This window comes from Oxyura jamaicensis, chromosome 18 (assembly GCF_011077185.1).
Source record: "Oxyura jamaicensis isolate SHBP4307 breed ruddy duck chromosome 18, BPBGC_Ojam_1.0, whole genome shotgun sequence".
Taxonomy (NCBI): Eukaryota; Metazoa; Chordata; class Aves; order Anseriformes; family Anatidae; genus Oxyura; species Oxyura jamaicensis.
The window spans coordinates 7,179,513-7,191,999 of NC_048910.1; the positions used below are offsets into that span (position 1 = coordinate 7,179,513).

The 12,487-nt window shown below is 40.1% G+C and overlaps 1 long non-coding RNA gene across 4 annotated transcripts; it reads left to right on the forward strand.

The window, feature by feature from the left end:
• The first annotated feature begins 5,372 nt into the window (after positions 1-5,372).
• On the forward strand, positions 5,373-12,171 carry LOC118176028. 4 transcript variants are annotated; one of them, XR_004755256.1, is made up of 4 exons: positions 5,373-5,412; positions 7,562-7,685; positions 10,550-10,653; positions 12,075-12,171. It is a non-coding gene; the product is annotated as an uncharacterized LOC118176028 (long non-coding RNA). The 4 variants fall into 4 exon arrangements; XR_004755257.1 differs by lacking the exon at positions 10,550-10,653; XR_004755255.1 differs by lacking the exons at positions 10,550-10,653; positions 12,075-12,171 and adding an exon at positions 9,413-10,543.
• The last annotated feature ends 316 nt before the right edge of the window (positions 12,172-12,487 follow it).

Here is a 12,487-nt window from a genome sequence, read left to right on the forward strand (position 1 = left end):
CCTGGTAGGTCACCCTGTGGAGTGGGAGTGGAGCTCCTTGCTCACCTGGCCGTGTGGTTGGATCCTGTGCATGGTAGAGCTGCTGTTAAGATGGGTGTGCCTTGCTTGTGTGTGGAAGGAGGTTGGGGATGTAGGCCCTGCCTTGCCCTTGCTTGGTTGCTGTGCCCAAAGGATTAGGTTAGAATCGTCCATAGCTGGGAATTACATGGGCAAAGGCTTTTGGTGTAGAGTACCAGCATACTGCAGGCTTTGTTTAGCTTGTCATTCTTTCCTAAGAATCAGTAGAGATTTGATGAGGAGATATCACATTTACATTTAAAAAAATAATAATAAATCATAAGAGCAAATATGTTTTGTTGTATTGCTATATTTGTAGCCTTAGGTTATAGATTTGTGAACAGAAAGAAGTCTGGTGAGGATAAATGTTGTCTCCACTAGCCTGTTAAAAATACAGGTCTACAGTACACAGTTTCTGTATGCTAAGATTCAGCTGATGTGGAAGTGGTCCATAGCATTTGTCAGCCTGGCAAATGCTTAACTGGATAATTTGTGGGGTGAACAGGGATATTTTTGAATAGTGATTTGACATGTTTCTAGTGTACCTACCTTTGTGCTCCTCCCCTCCTTTAATTATTTAAGAGACTTGATTTTGTTTTCTGTAGTTGTAATTAAGAGTTCAGTCTGTAGCAGCTATAGATTATTCATGAATCGTCCTTTCAATTCTGACAGAGAGCAAATCGTGCCACTATCTCAAATCTTACAGCAAATGTTTCACATTTCCAGTCCTACTGGGACAAATGCAAGGAGCAAATATTTATTTTTCTTGTAAGTCAGGAAGCAGTCGTGCTGCTGGGGAAGAGGAGGTAATGACATGTGCTCCGTGCTGTTTGTCATGTCCCAAGCTCCGGGGATCCGGGTACTGCTCCCTGGGCAAAACCATCCAGCAATGGATACACCTCTAATTGTAAGGAACGAGGGATCGTTTCCAAGAAAGCTGAGTGTTTCAACAAAGCCCGTGTAGGTAGGTGTGCTGGAATTACAAGCAGAAAACAGCATCCGTTTTGGCTCGAGTGCTGCAGAGCAGGGGCTTCCAGGACTCGGGGACCAGATATTCCCTCTCTGTTACCCTGGGGAAGTCACTTTGCGCTTCTGCAGAGAGCCTGGGGGGGCATTATTGTGGCCAGGCTAAAGACGTTTTTTTTGTGGAAACCCTCAAAAGCATCCCAACTAGTTTTGTATGCTCAGAAATCCTTGGTCCTTTAAAAATAAATAAACCCCGAAGAAGCTATGTTTCACTTCATTATGTGTACTGAAAATTCCCCTTACAGTTTTTGTCTGGATATGGATCCTTTGGGGACTGTAATAATGTAAGGGCAGTGTTCCTTGTTTTTATTTTTCTGTTGTAAACTCTGGAGTCATTATTTCTGTATGTTGTTACACTGCTGGTTTATTTAACTGACATTTGGAGCAGAGAGAAGGCAGGTGCACTAATGGAGGTGGGATTATACGCTAAATACTGAAGACTGGCTGGAGTTCTGAAATTTGCCTCTCTGTGAGGTTTGACGAGCCAAAAGTCTCTTACCGAGCCTGATGAGGTTTTGTGTACATAAGGGCTTATTACCGTGAAGCTAGTTAAGGACTAAGAGCACAATCTATTTAGTATGTGGGGGGGGGGGGGATATGGGCTTAATTAATTGTTTAAAATGTATTTTGTCTTGGCTTTCCTTTACAATTATCAGTGTTTCTGACATCCATGATACCGAGACTTTTACTGAGGGGTGTGCTGTTGCTGCTATCGGACAAAAGAGGGTATCTGCTTTCAGGCTTTGTTTTTTAAATAATGGTTCTATTTTTTTATTTATTCTTTTTTTTTTTCTTTTTTCTTTTCCCTTCTGATTGCCCCCTTTCTCTGCCAAAGATCAGTCTATAAAACGCAGTCCAACCCCAACTGTAAGCTAAAAGCTGGAGACCTGAAGGCAAAACCAAAGAAAAAGAAATTAAAAGGATTTCTGAAGTCGATGATGTGGTGATTATGTTATTCGGGGAACTGTTGATATATTTTATTCAATGTGGTTGGCAACAGTAATTTGAGAAAATGCTTATTTTGCTTTGTTTTTAAGGCATCCACTTATTTTAATGCTTTTTCTTCGAGTAACCTTTTGATGAATTATTGCTTATCTTCTATTTGAGTTGAGGTTTGCTGTGTTGTTCTGCTTTACTGTCCCCTGTGTCTGACCAGTTCCCTTGACATTTTCTTAATGAACCTGTTTTCTTCACACACTTATCCAGGGAATAAGTGTATTAAGTTGATACAATGAGAAATGAGTGTTTGCTTTTCCTGCTCAGCTGATAAGATTTGGATATTCACATGTGCAGGTATCATGCGGCCTGCAGCTCTACTTTGTGTTTCTCATGCATCAATACACAGGGAGGCAGACAGAGTTGTGAAGTGTATCCTTTCATTTTATTTCCTGTTCTGTTCTTGATATGTGCAGCTTGAGATGATTCATTTAGGAAATGGGAAAAAATTACACTGCAGAATATTTTTGATGGCTTTGGTGGGACAATTTTCTGAAGTTTCTTAAAAGTTTTAGATGATGTTTAAGGAAAAAAAAAACAACAACTTTGAGTTTAATACAAACAAGCGACCCATCACCCCAAAAACTCATATGACTTACACTAAATAGATGTGCTTCTTAAATATTATTTTTCATTATATCCAACGACAAATTCTGTAATTCACTTTGATTGCAGTAGATGATCATTGGTTAGTAAGGGAAGATGTGCACTAAGGAATATTAGAATAGATACACTATTTCCTTCATCCTGCCTGCTTCTCTGTGTGGGTTGACTCAAAGTTGTCTCTGTTCAGGGATTTTGATGTTCACTTAATATACTGATTTGTAGATGTGAGGCCTCAGATTGTTCATCTTTTCTGCTTTACTGCAGACTGTTGTTTACTTGCTTTGCTGCTAAACAGTGGCCATGCAAGTATAATGAATGCATTGATTAATCATTTCAGTGTAAATCATTTGTATTCCAAATTAAGTGGCTTGAAAAAAAACTGAGAACAACTTTTATTTATTTATTTATTTTTAATTGTTTCTCTTGCCAGAGCCTGAGCTGTCAGCACCCGTCAATCCTACAAATCCATCAGGCACCTGCTTCTTCCAGCCCCATCCCTAAGAAGAAGTCAAACATCCCTACTAGAACCAGCAATAGTATCTAGATACAAAGTTTACATATAAATAAAATTCAGTCCCCCTCTAATGTCTTTGAAGGAGAAGACCTTAGGATAACAGGAGGAGTTTTCTTTCTTTCTTTCCGTTTTGGAAGAAGCACACACAAAGCCTGTCACCTCGGTGTCAGCAACTCCCAAAAGGCCTGAAGGCTCAATATTGTTCCCCTGTAGACTGGATGAGTATTTGGGTGCTCAGCATTACTGCCCAGCACCAGTTAGGTAACCTTTCACCTGCAGACAGTCTCTCCCAGTGACCTGTGGAACCTTTTTGAATTCTCCTGGAACACACCGCTACAAGATCACTGTGCATTTCAGCTGGGGAACTTGAGGCACAGAACAGTAAAGCAGCTATTAAAAGAGCTGGGAGTAATTCAGTTTTCTTGACTCCTTGTCCAGGGCTCTTTTCAAATGCTGCCAGGCAGATAGACTCTAAACACTAGATTCACAAATTCTTCTCAATTCTTTCATATTAGCAGTCAGTGTGAGGGGTATCAGAATTGGGCCTTTGTATTATCTCAAACCTGTTTGGGTTTGTTAAGTCTCAAAGCACAGTAAAGGCAAATAAGACAGTGGCTTTCTTAGAAATCACTATTTCACCCAACAAAATGTTTCTCTACAATAGCAAAGAGCAGGCTTTATTTCTGCCAAAACCTCTGCAACCAAATGGACAAAATTTATCTGTAGCTTGGCAGCCAATATGCATTATCCTTAGGTTCCTTGCTAAACTATTAAAATTAATCAGGTGGCAAACTTTCATTATGCCAGCTGTAATAAACAAGAAATCCAGGCTCCTAGCACTGGAAACATCAGTAAATAGAGCAGTACAATGAAGTGTCTGAGGAAACTCTCCAAAAACGAGTCAAATCAAATTAAACTGTGCATATACCAAACTATTTATTTTTATATTGAATCTTTCTTACAAAAGTATCGCAACCTTTTATATGCTATATAATAAAGAGCAAATGCCACCGGCTTGGGGATGAGACTTTTCTGTGTACCCCTTTGGCAGTTCCATCAGCGCTGATGGTGATGTTGGAATCAGCGTCTGTGGGTAAATTATAAGAAAGTTAGGATCAGAGAACATGCTTTTCTTATTAAAGAAGGCTAAATAAGGCCATTGCCTAGGAATAAATTGCGACTGACACATGAGTCAGGAAAATGCAAGCAAGAAGAGATGCATTCGGGGCATTGTTTAAAATAATGGAGTTAAGGTATCGTGCTCACAAGGTTCTCAGGTCAAATGGGCCTGGAATAAGGATAGGAAAGCTGAAACTCTGGCAGTTAGAATCTGTTAGGCGCACACAGCATCAAAAGATCAGCGAATTACTCAAGTACTGGATGGAGCCCATATTAGTTTAGCATCAACGAATGGAAGAGAATGAATCAGAAAGCATGAAGCTACTAAGAGACCTTGAGGTACTCTTGACTTTAAGTGCCTGAAAGTTTATGGGAACCTCTTTGAGAAGTATGACTGCATCTATAAAGCAAGAGAAATAATAGGTTGTAGTTTCGAAAGGAGCAAGGTAAGCCAAGCAGAGTTCTATGTTTGTATGTGGACACCTAACCTCCTCAGGCTTCTCTGAAATTTCTGGGGAGAAAACTACTGAGGTTTCTGGGACCCCAGTATTTATCCAAAGTGCCCAACAAAGGAAATACTCTGAGAAGCTGACAAAAAAATTAAAAAAAAAAAAAAAAGAAAAAGAAAATAAAATAAAAGGAAAAGCTGGGTACTTCCTGTGCTTTCTGATGCTCAGTCAGGGGAAGCTCAGTATAATAGGGATTTTTATAATAGGGATTTTTCTGTGTCTGAGCCTGACAAATTTTTACAAAGGTGGTAGACTGAGAAGCAATGCATTTGTTTCTGGCATGCCTCTGAGGAAACTCATCTGTGTATGTGCAAGGCAGCCAATATCCACATGGTGGATTCAGGCAGTCCTGGCACCACCGCCAAATCCAAAATAAGAGATCTGCAACACAGCACTGGAGAGATTTGTTCACTAAATTGGGATTAGGCTCAACAGCTGCAAAGTCTTTGTGGTTGGCACTTGGGGAATTATCAACTTGTTGCAGATGAAGGCTCTCACCTGGCAAATTAATTTCTACTTTTAAATGGATCCACCCTGACTGCTGACTGAGTCTGGCTGCTGTGTGGGCCCCAGCACTACCTGTAGGTACTGCTTTGGTGCCGGCTGTGCAGACTGCTTTGGAAATGAGGCAGAAGCTGCCTTCTTGTTTATTTAATAACTGAAACTTTTAAGCACCAGTGGGTGCACTTATTCTGTTTTTCTTGGCACTTGCTCATTTATTTGACTATGCTCCTCCCTCAGCATGAGTGTTGATGGAAGGTGGCAATTACATTAATCATCTGTGCTGTCACCCCTTGTTTTGAATCTGCTCAGGGTAAGTGCTCTTCCCAAAATTCTGTGCAATCTGTTCCTGCACACGGAGAATGTTTACCCAGCAATGCAGGACCACCTCCAAAGCAATCTGTGAATTTAGTAAAGTCACCCACAAAGAACAAGAAATAGATATTTGTGTGTATGGGACTGGTAGCCAACACTTTCAGAAAACTAGTCTAATAAGAACTTTCTCTGGTTCTGGGAAAGTTTATCTGCTTTCCCCAGAGTCGCCTTGGTTGTTGTACATGATGGGTTTAATGGGTAGCCTTTGGGCCTAATGCAAGGTTGCCTACTGCATTCAGAATACAGGAATTTCACATGTCAGTAGCTCACTGAGAGGTTTAAAGTTGTTGGCTTTTTGGGATGGGGGGGGGGGGGGCGCTGTTTTTTTTTTTTTTTCTTCCCAAAATACAGGCTAGATATTTTGAGTTATTTGCAAAGGAGACTGACAGATTGGGTAGAAGATCAGCCAGTCATCAAGTGACAAATTAGATGATTAAGATATTTGAGTTTGGTTTTGGTTTGGACATTAAACAAATGGAATGACTCATACTAGAAGAGGACTGACTGCTCTGCAAAGTGTGCGTGGTAGAAAAAGGCTGTGCTTCATCTTGCACAATGTGCTGAGCATATCAACAGCCCAGGCTGTGGCTGGCTTAGGAGGAATCTGGTGAGGGGGGAAAACCCATAAAGCCCTGATCTGTTGGCACCTGGGCCTCTGCTCAGAAAGTTTTGCAAACCGGCCTTGTGGGGCAGACAGAGGAAAAAGCACCCCGTAAAAATTTTATGTGTCCTAGAGAACATTCTCCTCAGGGATCACAAAATGGGATACAGAGAGTTGTGAGTGGCTTCAGGGAAAGGGAAAGCGTTTGAGCATCCCCTCTAACTGGTATGGTAGGATTTTAGCTGACACTGGAGAGCCAGTATCCACAAGCATGCCACAGTCAGCTCTTTATAAAGAGAGAGGGATTTTATTATTATTATTTTGCATGTATGTATCTTTCAGTTGCTGCAATAGAAAAAAAAAAAAAAAAAAAGGTGGAGAAATGTTGGTGGATCCACTATTAAGATGTTCAGGCCCTGCAATTTCAGGCATCAATTTAATCAGGCTGATCAGAGTTAATGTGCTGGTCTGAAATGAGATAATATGTGGTTCCTAAGAAGGAAATGTTGGCAGACTGCATGGAGCTGGATGGTTTTCTGGAAACATCTTTTTATATTTCTGATCCAGGAGGCAGGGTAACCAGCAGAGAGCCCCCTGCCAGGCCCGCTCTTCCTCTGATCAAACCCCAGGAGCTCGGCCCTCCGGTGCAAGGCAGCACTCGTTTGGTTGGCCGCTGGTCGGCAGGGTCTGAGTTAGTTACTCTGGTTTCTGAGAGTCAGTTATGCTGCACCGAGGCCCAAGCAGAAGTTCGATCTGGGCAATGAAATAAAATTTGCTTGCAGAAAAAGCCCATGATGTCAGAGAACTGAATCAATACAGACGCCCATTCAACCTTGGGCAACAGTCTTGTCAAATTTCAAAACTTAAGCAACTGCAGGTCTGCATGAGAGACTGGCAGAGAAAAACACTGGAGTAGGAAGCGAGGCAAATGGTTTGGCTTTACATTAGGTGTGCCCCACCAGCATGATGTCCTGCTACATTCAAGCTCTTAGGTGTAGGGCTATATTCACTGTGCAGTGTAGCTGCAGACTGGGAAGACGATTTTGTGTTTGAATACTGAATGGTGACTTGGGAGAAATAAATTTGATTTGTGGCTTCACCACAGGCTTCCCATGTGAAGTAGGCAGCTTTGCATGTTGCTTATGTGCTCTGTGCCTCAGCTGTGACTGCCATGCAATTAAAACCTGAGCTGCTCAGCTGGAAGAGTGGTGGTACCTTGAAACATAAGATAACCATTAATTTCTTCTCTTTGTACAGGAATCACAAAGCCCAGCCCTGAAGTGCTATTTTTATTGGGGTATTATCAAGCTGCCAACCAGGAATGAAGACCCAATATAGTGGGAACAACACAATGGGAGAATAAGACTCTCTTTTCCCCAAGGTATTCGTTGCTTTAAAGGCTCATCTAAAGCAGGAACTTATTCTGGTATCAGATAAAGCATGAATAAAACTCTGTAAACCAGTACAGCATCATGGGGATCCTCTGATGCCACATTAAGAGCAATTTTTTTTTGCTTGTATTTTTTGGTTTGTTTTCAATGATTACACTTTTTTATAGGACTGCTGTCAATGAAATAGTTTAGACTGGCATGATTTACCTCCATAAACCCAAACATATGGAGTATTCTCTTCATCTCTTAAATTTCAGTGTGTTGTGCAGCTGTTCTCTATTTATATATGTGTGTATATATATACACATACACACACACACTCTATATCCTTCCAGAGCTGGCTGTATTTTACCCATGAGCAAAATGATTCCATAAAACATGCTCTGTAAAGAACCTGAGAGCCTTTCAAATGTCACATGCTCCATCAGTGAATGGCCAGGTGTAATGGTGGGTTTTTGTGATACACGAGAGAATGACAAGATGAATCTTTCCAGGACAGGGACAGAAGGGCAAGAGGCAGGTGGCATTGAAATGGCTCCCAGGGAACAGAGGGGAGGGATGGATCCTCCCATGATGTAAAATGAAACTGATTCATTAAAAAGTTACTTCAGTCAAAGATCTGACCCATAAGCTGCTCCAGATGCTACGACTGATGTAGCTATTAGCTGAACCTGTTCTACCAATCTTCACCTTTATGATAAGCAGTTTGAGCTTCTTCTATATTTTAATATATGTATGATATGATTAAAACATGAATTTAATCATTAGGGAGAAATCACATGGTTTCTTTGTTAGTATAAGGACGTCCAACCTAGTTCTGCATATATTAGAAAGGAAATAGGTAGGGAGGAGTGTAATGCAGTAGTCAGCTTTTAATATACTGTGAACTGCTTATAGGGTGAGAGCCATTCGTTCCAGTGATTATTTTCTCATCCTTTACATATTCAGTTGCATCTGTTTCTAAATACAACTCACAAACTGACCTTAATTATTTCTAAGCCTATAACTATAAGGGGTATATTTTAAAAAGCAAACCCATCTGACTTAAATCAGTACATTAAATAGTAACGTTTTAATTAACTCAGGAATATTTTCCCTTATTTATTGTGATTTATTTTCCTCTCTTACCTAGCTCTTAGTAGCAGAATGGTATGGGTTCCCCATGGAATTCTGTTAGTATAGTGAAGGTTTTCACTGAAACTTGAACAGACAAACCCTTGAGGGTATTGAAAAGTTTTCTGCCTAAAATTAAGTATTTCCAGGATTAATGGCAACACCCATTCTACCCATTCTAGTGATTTGCTATATGCTATTCACTGTGCTTTAATGGCTCAGAAACTTGATTCAAACTTTCAAGTGTCTGTACAGCTGTGTTCAAGATATTTCCGCAATGCTCATTTCATTTCACAGAGCAAATCTATTCAAATAAACAGTATACACAATTAGGGAGCTTTATTTCTCTGAAATACAGCTACAGGACATAATCCTTAGGGAAGGGAAATTCTCAGCTCCTATAGACGTCTGTTGCTTCCAGGTAGCAGCAGAGACATCTGACAGACAGCAAAAGTGAGAATGATTCAGGAAGTTGGAATACAAATAATTCTCAAATTCTATCATGTAGTTGACTCAAGATACTTAATAAAACACCAGGGAAGACTTCTGGGATTACGATCCTCGCATGGGAGGAGATAATAAGAAAACAGTGGCATCTGTGCAGTTCCATTAGGCAAATTCTTGGAATTTCATTAATGGAGCTTTAATGAGCAGAAGACATCTTGTCAAGGCTGATCTGTGTCTCTGGAACCTGGATATCAGCAGTTTATGATGGCCCTAATCTTCATCCTCCTAAGTCAATGGCATTGTAATCACCACTTATTTCCTGCACTTCTCACGTAACGTAAGTCTGTTTGGAGTTTATACAAGAATTAAGGGCTTATGAAAAGTCTTGGGCTGACAGCCCTGGAGACTGAAATTCTGTTTATCCATGGAGCAGGCTGAGCTTAACTGAGACCAGTTCTGCCACTTCATCTCAACCTGTTGGGTTGAGACTCTCTGTAGGCAGGAAGATACCTCAGCAGCAATTTCCACTTCTGGCCTCCCCCAGAAGTGCTAAGGGAGGCTTCTAGCTACTGAGCACTGCTACGTTTCCTGGGCTACAAACAAGGGCAGAAATAAATGACCTTCTCAATTTAATTTATGAATATATGTGTTTTACTTGTCAGCAAGAAGAGTGCATTATGTTTGTTATGGATATTTAGTCCTGTTCAGACAAATTTCCTCTGTCTGCATGAGAAGTTGAATTTTAAAGAGCCAGGTTTGCAGGCCACTGAAGAGCCCTCAATGGTAATGGATTTCTGTTGCGACCAGCGAAGGGCACACTGGAACAATGACCTCCGGGTGAGAGGTTCAATATCCTCTTACCAAACCTCTGAGGCCTCCAGTCATATTGATGGATTTCTTTTCACGTTGCTTAGATATTAACTGTATACTAGAGAAGAAAAACCTAAGCCATAATCTGTGAGGCAAGAAAAGTATTTGAAGAAAACCAGAAAAGTATTAATAAGTTTTATTAATATTTCTAAATAATAATACTTCCATAGAGCTATAAAAGAGCCAATGCACAGAATATTAAAAATCTTAACAGTTTTAAAGTGAGAATTTTAAATATCCTTGGGGAAACTGACTGGAAGTTCGGTGGTTATTTAGAGTTTGTACTGTTTTGTATGAGGATGTCAGTTCAAACCCAAGTATAAGCTAGATGCCTTAGTCCAAAAATTGTTCTTTCGCTGGTAATTTGCCCTGTGACAGAATAAAATGTGAGAATTTTTTTAATGGGATTAAAATAATATTTCAGAATGGATACATCTTGGGTTTTATGAGCTGCAATAAATGCAATTGAAGCTGTAACATTATTTGGAAACAAGCGAATGTGTACGTGTGTTTAAGAGGCAGAATTTGGTAAGCATCAATTTACATCTGGGTCGATACAGTCATCTTCCCTGGGTTTCACCACCAATCGGTAGTGCTTCAAGGAGCTGGGAGGGATTTCTTTTTGTGAAGCAGAATTGCATAGGATGAGAGGAGCGTGTTGGGGGATTAATATCAGGTATTGCCCATTCTAATTGAATCACACAGTGCTTGTGCTTAGGAGAGAGGCTCATCCAAAGAAAAGCACCTTGTCCACAATATTCAGGTGGCATGTTTGAAATGGGAGGTGCTGTTCAACACCTTGCATTATAAGATCCTTATTTTTATGAAAAGTTTGAGGTATTACATGAACAATATATATACATAAGCCACCTTCTCCTATGATCCTTAAAAAGTACTGAATAAATGCTGGTATCTCTTTCTAGAACATGAACCTAAAAAAGAATGAGATCCTACTGTTGCTGCCAGGTAATGGAGTTATTTTTTCAATGTCAGTGATAGGGACTAGTATTTCTGGCATGCTGACAGACAATAATAAAGGTCATAACACTTGCTGTCTCCAAACTCCCAGTGACTTGAATAGGAGTTTCAAGTGCACAGTATTGAACCGAAGAATTATGGCTTGAGAGAAGCGTGTCTGCTAATAGTAATTTCTGATAAACACCAGGTGAAAAAAAAAAAACACCTAATGCTTCTGGAGAAAAGAAGAAGAGGGAGAGAGTGGAAGCTGTGTGCAATTTCTTAATTTCTGCTAATAATATTTAATCCTTGCACTGTGTTTTATCTGTGGACTTTGGATAATAAAGAAGCAAGTACCATAAAATAATTTTAGGCACAGGAAAATGAGTTGATTAATCCAAGTCCTTCGATAGATACAGGAACTATTTCTCCAGCTTCTAGACTCTTGTGTAGCCCCAAGAGAGAGCCTGGGATTTCAATGCTTCCTGTGTTAATTTCTGTATAATTAAACTAAAACATTTTGTGACGGTATGAATTTTTGGAAACTTTCTTGTAGTGATTTTGTTCAGGTAAGTAAAAACGTTTTCAAATTGTTTTACTTATATATACATCTACACATATATGTACGCACGCACACATATTTATACACATATATATAAAAATGCCGTTTTCTTTTTAGTGAGCCATATTTTGTTCCAAGTTAGTCAATGAATAATTCATGATAAATATGGTAATCTTATCAGATGTGTCTAGGGCAGGACCAGGTGGACAGTGGGGCTAATGTGCGATGCAAATAAATTATATTTAACAAAGCCCCATGGAGCTGCAGCCTGTATGGATGACAGTGGCTTGAAGATCTGCACAGGTTGATTCAGATAGTGTTTTTCCTACACAAACTAACTAGGGTCAGTATAAATACTATTATGCAGCTTATGTAATCAAGCATAGCTTGTTTTCTACTCAAAAACCATACTTTCAAAGTTGTCTGTCAGTGTTTTTCCAGGTTCCAATTGTTTGCCACTGAATGCCATTTATTGCAGAAAACACGATTATTTTCTCAGCATTTTGACAAGAAATACAGGGGAACTGTGAGTAAAGCTTCTAAAATATTCCCATTTTTCATCTGGGTCTGTCATGCAGCCAGTGAATGACTCTAAGGCTCCCACCCTTCCCCTTCTCGTCACTCCCTCGGGCTCCACATCACTCCCAAGATCCTGGACACAGGGAAACCAGTGAGGCTTAGCTAAACTTGGGGATGGAAAACAAGAAAATGAAAGGGGATTACACACATCTTCAAAACTGTGAACCAAGCCTTATTTCAACTCTCTGAGCATCAGCAGAAAGGTGAAGAGAAGTAAAAGCACAGCCTATGGTTTCAAGCCATATTTATCCACTGGAAATGGAG